A 13,899-nucleotide genomic window follows, 5' to 3' on the forward strand; every position below is an offset into this window, starting at 1 on the left:
TGAGAGGAAACAGGAACCGGCACTGAAGAAAGCTAACACACTCGCTAGAAACGCGTCTGCCTGGCGTTTCCTGGACGGTGCTTCATCTTTATTTTTTGCATAATAAATCCTGGTGAGAAGTCAGCATATGTCGGGCTCATTCTGTTGGAGTGGGCGTTGGTTTTCATATCAAAGACCAGTTTGCTGTGTACTGGTCAACCGGCATGCCCTCCTGATCTGGTGTGAAGCGCAAAGGCAGCAACCTTTGGTCTTCGTATAAAACTACAAGCGCTTCACCCCCCCGAGTGGTTTTGCGGTATTTGGCTGTGGAACATTATTTCGGGGAAGGAGGCTGCAGCGTGTCTGCAGGGGCCCTGCCAGGTACTGTGGAAAATAACCCTGTGGCTGAATTGGAAGGATGCGGTGACATCGAGACAAGCCACTGGGCGTTTGGCGGCTTTTCACTGTATGAGCTGTCACATTGGACTCGGTGTCCCAGCGTGCTCCTGGTTTCAACACCTTCACAGGAGGCACCGCAGCTGTGAGCGGAGGCGGGGAGGAACTATCTCTTTAAAAAGCGTGGCCAGAGACTGCTCAGGACACTGCAAGTATCCCCAGGTGCGAGGCTCTGAGAGGAAACAGGAACCGGCACTGAAGAAAGCTAACACACTCGCTAGAAACGCGTCTGCCTGGCGTTTCCTGGACGGTGCTTCATCTTTATTTTTTGCATAATAAATCCTGGTGAGAAGTCAGCATATGTCGGGCTCATTCTGTTGGAGTGGGCGTTGGTTTTCATATCAAAGACCAGTTTGCTGTGTACTGGTCAACCGGCATGCCCTCCTGATCTGGTGTGAAGCGCAAAGGCAGCAACCTTTGGTCTTCGTATAAAACTACAAGCGCTTCACCCCCCGAGTGGTTTTGCGGTATTTGGCTGTGGAACATTATTTCGGGGAAGGAGGCTGCAGCGTGTCTGCAGGGGCCCTGCCACGTACTGTGGAAAATAACCCTGTGGCTGAATTGGAAGGATGCGGTGACATCGAGACAAGCCACTGGGCGTTTGGCGGCTTTTCACTGTATGAGCTGTCACATTGGACTCGGTGTCCCAGCGTGCTCCTGGTTTCAACACCTTCACAGGAGGCACCGCAGCTGTGAGCGGAGGCGGGGAGGAACTATCTCTTTAAAAAGCGTGGCCAGAGACTGCTCAGGACACTGCAAGTATCCCCAGGTGCGAGGCTCTGAGAGGAAACAGGAACCGGCACTGAAGAAAGCTAACACACTCGCTAGAAACGCGTCTGCCTGGCGTTTCCTGGACGGTGCTTCATCTTTATTTTTTGCATAATAAATCCTGGTGAGAAGTCAGCATATGTCGGGCTCATTCTGTTGGAGTGGGCGTTGGTTTTCATATCAAAGACCAGTTTGCTGTGTACTGGTCAACCGGCATGCCCTCCTGATCTGGTGTGAAGCGCAAAGGCAGCAACCTTTGGTCTTCGTATAAAACTACAAGCGCTTCACCCCCCGAGTGGTTTTGCGGTATTTGGCTGTGGAACATTATTTCGGGGAAGGAGGCTGCAGCGTGTCTGCAGGGGCCCTGCCAGGTACTGTGGAAAATAACCCTGTGGCTGAATTGGAAGGATGCGGTGACATCGAGACAAGCCACTGGGCATTTGGCGGCTTTTCACTGTATGAGCTGTCACATTGGACTCGGTGTCCCAGCGTGCTCCTGGTTTCAACACCTTCACAGGAGGCACCGCAGCTGTGAGCGGAGGCGGGGAGGAACTATCTCTTTAAAAAGCGTGGCCAGAGACTGCTCAGGACACTGCAAGTATCCCCAGGTGCGAGGCTCTGAGAGGAAACAGGAACCGGCACTGAAGAAAGCTAACACACTCGCTAGAAACGCGTCTGCCTGGCGTTTCCTGGACGGTGCTTCATCTTTATTTTTGCATAATAAATCCTGGTGAGAAGTCAGCATATGTCGGGCTCATTCTGTTGGAGTGGGCGTTGGTTTTCATATCAAAGACCAGTTTGCTGTGTACTGGTCAACCGGCATGCCCTCCTGATCTGGTGTGAAGCGCAAAGGCAGCAACCTTTGGTCTTCGTATAAAACTACAAGCGCTTCACCCCCCCGAGTGGTTTTGCGGTATTTGGCTGTGGAACATTATTTCGGGGAAGGAGGCTGCAGCGTGTCTGCAGGGGCCCTGCCAGGTACTGTGGAAAATAACCCTGTGGCTGAATTGGAAGGATGCGGTGACATCGAGACAAGCCACTGGGCGTTTGGCGGCTTTTCACTGTATGAGCTGTCACATTGGACTCGGTGTCCCAGCGTGCTCCTGGTTTCAACACCTTCACAGGAGGCACCGCAGCTGTGAGCGGAGGCGGGGAGGAACTATCTCTTTAAAAAGCGTGGCCAGAGACTGCTCAGGACACTGCAAGTATCCCCAGGTGCGAGGCTCTGAGAGGAAACAGGAACCGGCACTGAAGAAAGCTAACACACTCGCTAGAAACGCGTCTGCCTGGCGTTTCCTGGACGGTGCTTCATCTTTATTTTTTGCATAATAAATCCTGGTGAGAAGTCAGCATATGTCGGGCTCATTCTGTTGGAGTGGGCGTTGGTTTTCATATCAAAGACCAGTTTGCTGTGTACTGGTCAACCGGCATGCCCTCCTGATCTGGTGTGAAGCGCAAAGGCAGCAACCTTTGGTCTTCGTATAAAACTACAAGCGCTTCACACCCCCGAGTGGTTTTGCGGTATTTGGCTGTGGAACATTATTTCGGGGAAGGAGGTTGCAGCGTGTCTGCAGGGGCCCTGCCAGGTACTGTGGAAAATAACCCTGTGGCTGAATTGGAAGGATGCGGTGACATCGAGACAAGCCACTGGGCGTTTGGCGGCTTTTCACTGTATGAGCTGTCACATTGGACTCGGTGTCCCAGCGTGCTCCTGGTTTCAACACCTTCACAGGAGGCACCGCAGCTGTGAGCGGAGGTGGGGAGGAACTATCTCTTTAAAAAGCGTGGCCAGAGACTGCTCAGGACACTGCAAGTATCCCCAGGTGCGAGGCTCTGAGAGGAAACAGGAACCGGCACTGAAGAAAGCTAACACACTCGCTAGAAACGCGTCTGCCTGGCGTTTCCTGGACGGTGCTTCATCTTTATTTTTTGCATAATAAATCCTGGTGAGAAGTCAGCATATGTCGGGCTCATTCTGTTGGAGTGGGCGTTGGTTTTCATATCAAAGACCAGTTTGCTGTGTACTGGTCAACCGGCATGCCCTCCTGATCTGGTGTGAAGCGCAAAGGCAGCAACCTTTGGTCTTCGTATAAAACTACAAGCGCTTCACCCCCCGAGTGGTTTTGCGGTATTTGGCTGTGGAACATTATTTCGGGGAAGGAGGCTGCAGCGTGTCTGCAGGGGCCCTGCCAGGTACTGTGGAAAATAACCCTGTGGCTGAATTGGAAGGATGCGGTGACATCGAGACAAGCCACTGGGCGTTTGGCGGCTTTTCACTGTATGAGCTGTCACATTGGACTCGGTGTCCCAGCGTGCTCCTGGTTTCAACACCTTCACAGGAGGCACCGCAGCTGTGAGCGGAGGCGGGGAGGAACTATCTCTTTAAAAAGCGTGGCCAGAGACTGCTCAGGACACTGCAAGTATCCCCAGGTGCGAGGCTCTGAGAGGAAACAGGAACCGGCACTAAAGAAAGCTAACACACTCGCTAGAAACGCGTCTGCCTGGCGTTTCCTGGACGGTGCTTCATCTTTATTTTTTGCATAATAAATCCTGGTGAGAAGTCAGCATATGTCGGGCTCATTCTGTTGGAGTGGGCGTTGGTTTTCATATCAAAGACCAGTTTGCTGTGTACTGGTCAACCGGCATGCCCTCCTGATCTGGTGTGAAGCGCAAAGGCAGCAACCTTTGGTCTTCGTATAAAACTACAAGCGCTTCACCCCCCGAGTGGTTTTGCGGTATTTGGCTGTGGAACATTATTTCGGGGAAGGAGGCTGCAGCGTGTCTGCAGGGGCCCTGCCAGGTACTGTGGAAAATAACCCTGTGGCTGAATTGGAAAGATGCGGTGACATCGAGACAAGCCACTGGGCGTTTGGCGGCTTTTCACTGTATGAGCTGTCACATTGGACTCGGTGTCCCAGCGTGCTCCTGGTTTCAACACCTTCACAGGAGGCACCGCAGCTGTGAGCGGAGGTGGGGAGGAACTATCTCTTTAAAAAGCGTGGCCAGAGACTGCTCAGGACACTGCAAGGATCCCCAGGTGCGAGGCTCTGAGAGGAAACAGGAACCGGCACTGAAGAAAGCTAACACACTCGCTAGAAACGCGTCTGCCTGGCGTTTCCTGGACGGTGCTTCATCTTTATTTTTTGCATAATAAATCCTGGTGAGAAGTCAGCATATGTCGGGCTCATTCTGTTGGAGTGGGCGTTGGTTTTCATATCAAAGACCAGTTTGCTGTGTACTGGTCAACCGGCATGCCCTCCTGATCTGGTGTGAAGCGCAAAGGCAGCAACCTTTGGTCTTCGTATAAAACTACAAGCGCTTCACCCCCCCGAGTGGTTTTGCGGTATTTGGCTGTGGAACATTATTTCGGGGACGGAGGCTGCAGCGTGTCTGCAGGGGCCCTGCCAGGTACTGTGGAAAATAACCCTGTGGCTGAATTGGAAGGATGCGGTGACATCGAGACAAGCCACTGGGCGTTTGGCGGCTTTTCACTGTATGAGCTGTCACATTGGACTCGGTGTCCCAGCGTGCTCCTGGTTTCAACACCTTCACAGGAGGCACCGCAGCTGTGAGCGGAGGCGGGGAGGAACTATCTCTTTAAAAAGCGTGGCCAGAGACTGCTCAGGACACTGCAAGTATCCCCAGGTGCGAGGCTCTGAGAGGAAACAGGAACCGGCACTGAAGAAAGCTAACACACTCGCTAGAAACGCGTCTGCCTGGCGTTTCCTGGACGGTGCTTCATCTTTATTTTTTGCATAATAAATCCTGGTGAGAAGTCAGCATATGTCGGGCTCATTCTGTTGGAGTGGGCGTTGGTTTTCATATCAAAGACCAGTTTGCTGTGTACTGGTCAACCGGCATGCCCTCCTGATCTGGTGTGAAGCGCAAAGGCAGCAACCTTTGGTCTTCGTATAAAACTACAAGCGCTTCACCCCCCCGAGTGGTTTTGCGGTATTTGGCTGTGGAACATTATTTCGGGGAAGGAGGCTGCAGCGTGTCTGCAGGGGCCCTGCCAGGTACTGTGGAAAATAACCCTGTGGCTGAATTGGAAGGATGCGGTGACATCGAGACAAGCCACTGGGCGTTTGGCGGCTTTTCACTGTATGAGCTGTCACATTGGACTCGGTGTCCCAGCGTGCTCCTGGTTTCAACACCTTCACAGGAGGCACCGCAGCTGTGAGCGGAGGCGGGGAGGAACTATCTCTTTAAAAAGCGTGGCCAGAGACTGCTCAGGACACTGCAAGTATCCCCAGGTGCGAGGCTCTGAGAGGAAACAGGAACCGGCACTGAAGAAAGCTAACACACTCGCTAGAAACGCGTCTGCCTGGCGTTTCCTGGACGGTGCTTCATCTTTATTTTTTGCATAATAAATCCTGGTGAGAAGTCAGCATATGTCGGGCTCATTCTGTTGGAGTGGGCGTTGGTTTTCATATCAAAGACCAGTTTGCTGTGTACTGGTCAACCGGCATGCCCTCCTGATCTGGTGTGAAGCGCAAAGGCAGCAACCTTTGGTCTTCGTATAAAACTACAAGCGCTTCACCCCCCCGAGTGGTTTTGCGGTATTTGGCTGTGGAACATTATTTCGGGGAAGGAGGCTGCAGCGTGTCTGCAGGGGCCCTGCCAGGTACTGTGGAAAATAACCCTGTGGCTGAATTGGAAGGATGCGGTGACATCGAGACAAGCCACTGGGCGTTTGGCGGCTTTTCACTGTATGAGCTGTCACATTGGACTCGGTGTCCCAGCGTGCTCCTGGTTTCAACACCTTCACAGGAGGCACCGCAGCTGTGAGCGAAGGCGGGGAGGAACTATCTCTTTAAAAAGCGTGGCCAGAGACTGCTCAGGACACTGCAAGTATCCCCAGGTGCGAGGCTCTGAGAGGAAACAGGAACCGGCACTGAAGAAAGCTAACACACTCGCTAGAAACGCGTCTGCCTGGCGTTTCCTGGACGGTGCTTCATCTTTATTTTTTGCATAATAAATCCTGGTGAGAAGTCAGCATATGTCGGGCTCATTCTGTTGGAGTGGGCGTTGGTTTTCATATCAAAAACCAGTTTGCTGTGTACTGGTCAACCGGCATGCCCTCCTGATCTGGTGTGAAGCGCAAAGGCAGCAACCTTTGGTCTTCGTATAAAACTACAAGCGCTTCACCCCCGAGTGGTTTTGCGGTATTTGGCTGTGGAACATTATTTCGGGGAAGGAGGCTGCAGCGTGTCTGCAGGGGCCCTGCCAGGTACTGTGGAAAATAACCCTGTGGCTGAATTGGAAGGATGCGGTGACATCGAGACAAGCCACTGGGCGTTTGGCGGCTTTTCACTGTATGAGCTGTCACATTGGACTCGGTGTCCCAGCGTGCTCCTGGTTTCAACACCTTCACAGGAGGCACCGCAGCTGTGAGCGGAGGTGGGGAGGAACTATCTCTTTAAAAAGCGTGGCCAGAGACTGCTCAGGACACTGCAAGGATCCCCAGGTGCGAGGCTCTGAGAGGAAACAGGAACCGGCACTGAAGAAAGCTAACACACTCGCTAGAAACGCGTCTGCCTGGCGTTTCCTGGACGGTGCTTCATCTTTATTTTTTGCATAATAAATCCTGGTGAGAAGTCAGCATATGTCGGGCTCATTCTGTTGGAGTGGGCGTTGGTTTTCATATCAAAGACCAGTTTGCTGTGTACTGGTCAACCGGCAGGCCCTCCTGATCTGGTGTGAAGCGCAAAGGCAGCAACCTTTGGTCTTCGTATAAAACTACAAGCGCTTCACCCCCCCGAGTGGTTTTGCGGTATTTGGCTGTGGAACATTATTTCGGGGAAGGAGGCTGCAGCGTGTCTGCAGGGGCCCTGCCAGGTACTGTGGAAAATAACCCTGTGGCTGAATTGGAAGGATGCGGTGACATCGAGACAAGCCACTGGGCGTTTGGCGGCTTTTCACTGTATGAGCTGTCACATTGGACTCGGTGTCCCAGCGTGCTCCTGGTTTCAACACCTTCACAGGAGGCACCGCAGCTGTGAGCGGAGGTGGGGAGGAACTATCTCTTTAAAAAGCGTGGCCAGAGACTGCTCAGGACACTGCAAGGATCCCCAGGTGCGAGGCTCTGAGAGGAAACAGGAACCGGCACTGAAGAAAGCTAACACACTCGCTAGAAACGCGTCTGCCTGGCGTTTCCTGGACGGTGCTTCATCTTTATTTTTTGCATAATAAATCCTGGTGAGAAGTCAGCATATGTCGGGCTCATTCTGTTGGAGTGGGCGTTGGTTTTCATATCAAAGACCAGTTTGCTGTGTACTGGTCAACCGGCAGGCCCTCCTGATCTGGTGTGAAGCGCAAAGGCAGCAACCTTTGGTCTTCGTATAAAACTACAAGCGCTTCACCCCCCCGAGTGGTTTTGCGGTATTTGGCTGTGGAACATTATTTCGGGGAAGGAGGCTGCAGCGTGTCTGCAGGGGCCCTGCCAGGTACTGTGGAAAATAACCCTGTGGCTGAATTGGAAGGATGCGGTGACATCGAGACAAGCCACTGGGCGTTTGGCGGCTTTTCACTGTATGAGCTGTCACATTGGACTCGGTGTCCCAGCGTGCTCCTGATTTCAACACCTTCACAGGAGGCACCGCAGCTGTGAGCGGAGGCGGGGAGGAACTATCTCTTTAAAAAGCGTGGCCAGAGACTGCTCAGGATACTGCAAGTATCCCCAGGTGCGAGGCTCTGAGAGGAAACAGGAACCGGCACTGAAGAAAGCTAACACACTCGCTAGAAACGCGTCTGCCTGGCGTTTCCTGGACGGTGCTTCATCTTTGTTTTTTGCATAATAAATCCTGGTGAGAAGTCAGCATATGTCGGGCTCATTCTGTTGGAGTGGGCGTTGGTTTTCATAAATTAATATATATACTTACTCTACATATTGCAACAGTAGGAAAAGCGTTGGATAGCGTAGGGGTAAAAATTACTATTCCCACTCCAGAGAGAGCAACAGTAGGGAAAGCGTTGGATAGCGTAGGGGTAAAAATTACTGTTCCCACTCCAGAGGGTGCAACAGTAGGGAAAGTGTTGGATAGCGTAGGGGTAAAAATTACTATTCCCACTCCAAAGAGTGCAACAGTAGGGAAAGCGTTGGATAGCGTAGGGCTAAAAATTACTATTCCCACTCCAGAGAGTGCAACAGTAGGGAAAGCGTTGGATAGCGTAGGGGTAAAAATTACTATTCCCACTCCAGAGGGTGCAACAGTAGGGAAAGCGTTGGTTAGCGTAGGGGTAAAAATTACTATTCCCACTCCAGAGAGTGCAACAGTAGGGAAAGCATTGGATAGCGTAGGGGTAAAAATTACTATTCCCACTCCAGAGAGTGCAACAGTAGGGAAAGCGTTGGATAGCGTAGGGGTAAAAATTACTATTCCCACTCCAGAGAGTGCAACAGTAGGGAAAGCGTTGGATAGCGTAGGGGTAAAAATTACTATTCCCACTCCAGAGAGTGCAACAGTAGGGAAAGCGTTGGATAGCGTAGGGGTAAAAATTACTATTCCCACTCCAGAGAGTGCAACAGTAGGGAAAGCGTTGGATAGCGTAGGGGTAAAAATTACTATTCCCACTCCAGAGAGTGCAACAGTAGGGAAAGCGTTGGATAGCGTGGGGGTAAAAATTACTATTCCCACTCCAGAGAGTGCAACAGTAGGGAAAGCGTTGGATAGCGTAGGGGTAAAAATTACTATTCCTGTCAGAAACAGCTCTGCAGGATCCAGTTGTAGTATACAATGGTCCACTTCCCAACGTCACAAACACTCCTCTGATACAACACAGAGTGTTTGAGCCATTAGGCGAGGGAAAAAATAATAAACAAGGGAGAGTAAGGGAAGGGACCGCAGGGAAAGGGAGTAACCTGTAATGACAAAGCACATACACTTAGAATCCTTCCATATACAATGACTACTCTCAAATGGTCTCACTAAAGTAATATCTATACCTGCAAAATAAAGGAAACAGACTCCTGTAGTAAACCTCCTCTTTCACCCTCAACCATGACTGATTGTTATCTAAATGAAACACAAACATGGCATAAGAATCGTAGAACACATACATAGGGCCTTCACAGAATGAATAACATCAACCACCACTCCGCCTACCATAGCTATAGTGAGAGGATGCCTTGCAATAAGGGGGTCTGATGAAAGAAACATGGATAATGACTCCATTGGTCTGGTTTCCCTTTTGATAAGGTCCAGAAAGCAAAATAAAGGAAAAGAAACGATTCCCACACACTTACAGATACGGTAGTGTGTAGGGAGCAAGAACCACAACACTTCGCTCTGTCTCAAAGAAGAAACCAGGGTCTTCCACGAGTAACCACAACAGTGTAAAAGTAATGTAGTACCAAGGTGCCCCGGGATCATAGGCACTAAATGAATTCCACGGAAAGCGCCAGAAATAATATCAGAGCAAACCGCACGGCAGCGCATAGTTGTGACCACTACAGCGCTCCGCCAGTCATTCTCCTGCGCTGCGTCAATCTCAAATTATATGTTTATTTCCCGAGAAGATAACTCTTTTCTAGGAACCAGGATAGAAACGGCAACACGTAGCCGAGATACTACTGCGCTCCGCTTCTGAAGACAAACACAGAACAAAAGGGCAAAGTCTTTTTCCTAGTACGGAAGCGCGGCGAAAGGCAGCGCGCTCCGAGGAAAGCTGAGTCTATGGACACGAATTCCCACTCCTACCTCGGAACGGGAATCAGCAACCGGCTTCCTTTCTCCGGAAACCTGCAGAACAGTGGCTCCTCTGCCAGCCAGCAAGGAACAGGAACAAGCACGAATTACACGCAACAGGATGCGTGTCAGCAATACATTCATCACCTCCCCTTAGCCGAGGAGTCTGGGAGATGTAGTTCCCTGGGCCTAACCCCTTCTCCATAAATGTCAGGCCATGTAGGCGCATGACCAGATCCTGACAATTGTCACTCCAAAGGGTGCAACAGTAGTGAAAGCGTTGGATAGCGTAGGGGTAAACATTACTATTCCCACTCCAAAGGGTGCAACAGTAGGGAAAGCGTTGGATAGTGTAGGGGTAAAAATTACTATTCCCACTCCAGAGGGTGCAACAGTAGGGAAAGCGTTGGATAGCGTAGGGGTAAAAATTACTATTCCCACTCCAGAGGGTGCAACAGTAGGGAAAGCGTTGGATAGCGTAGGGGTAACAATTACTGTTCCCACTCCAGAGGGTGCAACAGTAGGGAAAGCGTTGGATAGCGTAGGGGTAAAAATTACTATTCCCACTCCAAAGGGTGCAACAGTAGGGAAAGCGTTGGATAGCGTAGGGATAAAAATTACTATTCCCACTCCAAAGGGTGCCACAGTAGGGAAAGCGTTGGATAGCGTAGGGGTAAAAATTACTATTCCCACTCCAGAGGGTGCAACAGTAGGGAAAGCGTTGGATATCGTAGGGGTAAAAATTACTATTCCCACTCCAGAGGGTGCAACAGTAGGGAAAGCGTTGGATAGCATGGGGTAAAAATTACTTCCCACACTACTCCCCCTTTAACACACAACACACTACACATACCAAAAACCACAATTAATATAAATATCAATTAATAAATTAATAACAATTAATATTAAATTGATGTAATTATAAATTAGCTAATTAACACATATTAATTACTAATTAATACTTAATTACCAATTAATTAACAAGATATTTACAAGAATAAACAATATTTATTAATACATTATTTATAATTAATATTATGAAATAATGTAAAAACAAATTACTAATTAATTAATTAACAATTAATTAACAATAAATACCAATAAATAAATACAATCTATTTAATTAATTTATTTTAATTATGTCACACCCTATTCCCCTATAAACACACAACCCACTACACATAAATAAATCACATAAAAAAATGTAATTGTCATTTAATCACTTAATAATAATTAATTACCAATTAATTATTAATTAGCAATAACAAAAAAATTAAAATATTAGTACATTAACGCAAATAATTTAATTAACTAATTAACAATAATTAATTACCAATTATTTATTAATTAACAATAAGAAAAAATAATAAACATCACTACATTAACTCTAATTAATTTAATTAACTAATTAATAATAATTATTTACCAATGGATTATTAATTAACAATAAGAAAAAATAATAAACATTACTACATTAACTCTAATTAATTTAATTAACTAATTAATAATAATGAATTACCAATTAGTTATTAATTAACAATAACACAAAATAATAAATACTACTACATTAACTCTAATTAATTGAATTAACTAATTAATAAAAATTAATTACCAATTAATTATTAATTAATAATTATTTATGAATCAAAAATATTTTTAAAACATATTAATCAATTAATTATAATTAAATTTCTTCCCACCCTATTCCCCTATAAACCCACAACCCGCTCTCATACTAAAACGCAAAATGTAAACAAAATTACTAATTCTAAACATACATTAAAAAACATGTTTAACAAACATATAAACAACATAATAAAATACATAACACTAAACAAAATTTCGATATTAGTAACATACATACCTTAATATCGATATACTGTCTATCGATATTATTGCACATCGATATTCTATACTATCGAAATTAAAACATCGATATTATTGTATATTGATATTTTAATTTCGATATTTTGTCTCTCTACCGTATACTCCACATGAAACTATGTAGGTGGAAGAGAATATGTTCAACATGGTATTAACAGTTCCTGATCACAACGTAGATTTACACCAATACTGCTGTTGCAGCCTTGGAGGGAATCACTTCAAGACTGTGGGCGGGATGTAAGATGCAGATCCTCAAGCCATTCATGCAGGGCATATTTAGCTTCACTTACTTTAAGGTCCTGGGCTTACCAAAGCCTTTTGATGTTACAATCATTACATGTGTAATATACTTATAGGGGCTTTCAGCTAACCCTCTAAATCCACTGGTCTGTTATTGTGTCATTCACATTTTTCTTGCCACTTTTTCTTTCTTACCCACTACAGCATAGAGCTTGGGGCAATAAATCAGGCCACAAGGAGCATATCCACACACTGAGGGCCCTATTATGAGTCTGGCGGTCTGAGGGCATCCAGACTTGTAGTGGCGGCTCCAGCCACTGCCAAACCGGCGGTCTCACCGCCCGATTACGACTCAGCAATCTGACTGTCCTAAGACTACCGGCTTGCCAAGGATCTGCTGTTCCCTTGCGTGGGAGGGGCAGTCAGAAGACGCAATATGCTTGGTGGGACCACCACGGTCCTACCAAGCATATCGCGACTTTGCTCTCTCCCAGGCTTTTCATGGTGGCTCCACCGCCATGAAAAACCCTGACAGAGAGGAAACAAAGGGGGCCCTACAGGGCCCCCCTGTACATCAAACATATGTGGATGCACACAGGGGGCATAACATGTGCCCCCCTGTGTGCATGCACATAGGTTTCTGCACGGCATGGACCTTCGAGTACATGCTGTGCGGGTACCTTGTGAGGCGTTCCCATTGCGGTGCTTTTTTAAAAGGCACAGCCACCTTTGAAAGGGTACGCAGGGGGAACCACCACGCCGCCCGCCCACCCGAATACTGAAAAGTAATAATCTGGTGGCACGCCAACACAACCTCAACATCATCTCCTACGCCGACGACACGCAGCTGATCCTCTCCCTCACCAACGACCCCGCCAGAACCAGCCTACACGAAGGGATGAAAGACGTCGCCGAATGGATGAAGAACAGCTGCCTGAAACTGAACTCAGACAAGACAGAAGTCCTCATCCTGGGCTCATCGCACTCCGCCTGGGACGACTCCTGGTGGCCCCCTGCCGTGGGCTCCACTCCCAAGCCAACGGACCACGCACGCAACCTGGGCTTCATCCTGGACTCCTCCCTCTCGATGACCAGACAAGTCAACGCCGTTTCCTCATCGTGTTTCAGCACCCTGCGCATGCTCCGTAAGATCTTAAGCTGGATCCCCACCGAGACCAGGAAGACGGTCACCCAGGCACTCGTCACCAGCCGACTGGACTACGGGAACACCCTTTACGCCGGAACCACAGCCAAACTGCAGAAAAGACTCCAATGCATCCAGAACGCCTCCGCACGACTCGTCCTGGACATCCCCCGACACGGCCACATCTCCGGCCACCTGAGAGACCTGCACTGGCTTCCTGTCAGCAAGAGGATCACGTTCAGGCTCCTCACCCACGCACACAAGGTTCTCCACGACCTGGGCCCCAAGTACCTCAACGACCGCCTGACCTTCTACACACCCACCCACCAGATGCTATCGACCAGCCTCGCCCTCGCCGCCATCCCACGCATCCGCAGAGCCACCGCCGGAGGAAGATCCTTCTCCTACCTGGCAGCCAAGACCTGGAACTCCCTCTCCAACCACCTTCGGCTGATCCAGGACCACCTTTCCTTCAGGAAGCAAATCAAGACCTGGCTGTTCGTGCAGTAACGTATTCCTCCCCCCTCCCCTCCCACCCCCCAGCACCTTGAGACCCTCCCGGGTGAGTAGCGCGCTTTACAAATGCCTTGATTGATTGATTGATTGGATGCAGGGACCTTCAGTGGAGTGGTGGCACAGTGGTTTGCACACCCTGCTGAAAGGTCGTGATGAGGCCCTAAGTAGTTCTTCTAAGTGGCAGGGATTACTAAGGCAACCACTGCCACACGCCAAAGTCATAAT

This window comes from Lissotriton helveticus, chromosome 7 (genome assembly GCF_964261635.1).
Source record: "Lissotriton helveticus chromosome 7, aLisHel1.1, whole genome shotgun sequence".
Lineage (NCBI taxonomy): Eukaryota > Metazoa > Chordata > Amphibia > Caudata > Salamandridae > Lissotriton > Lissotriton helveticus.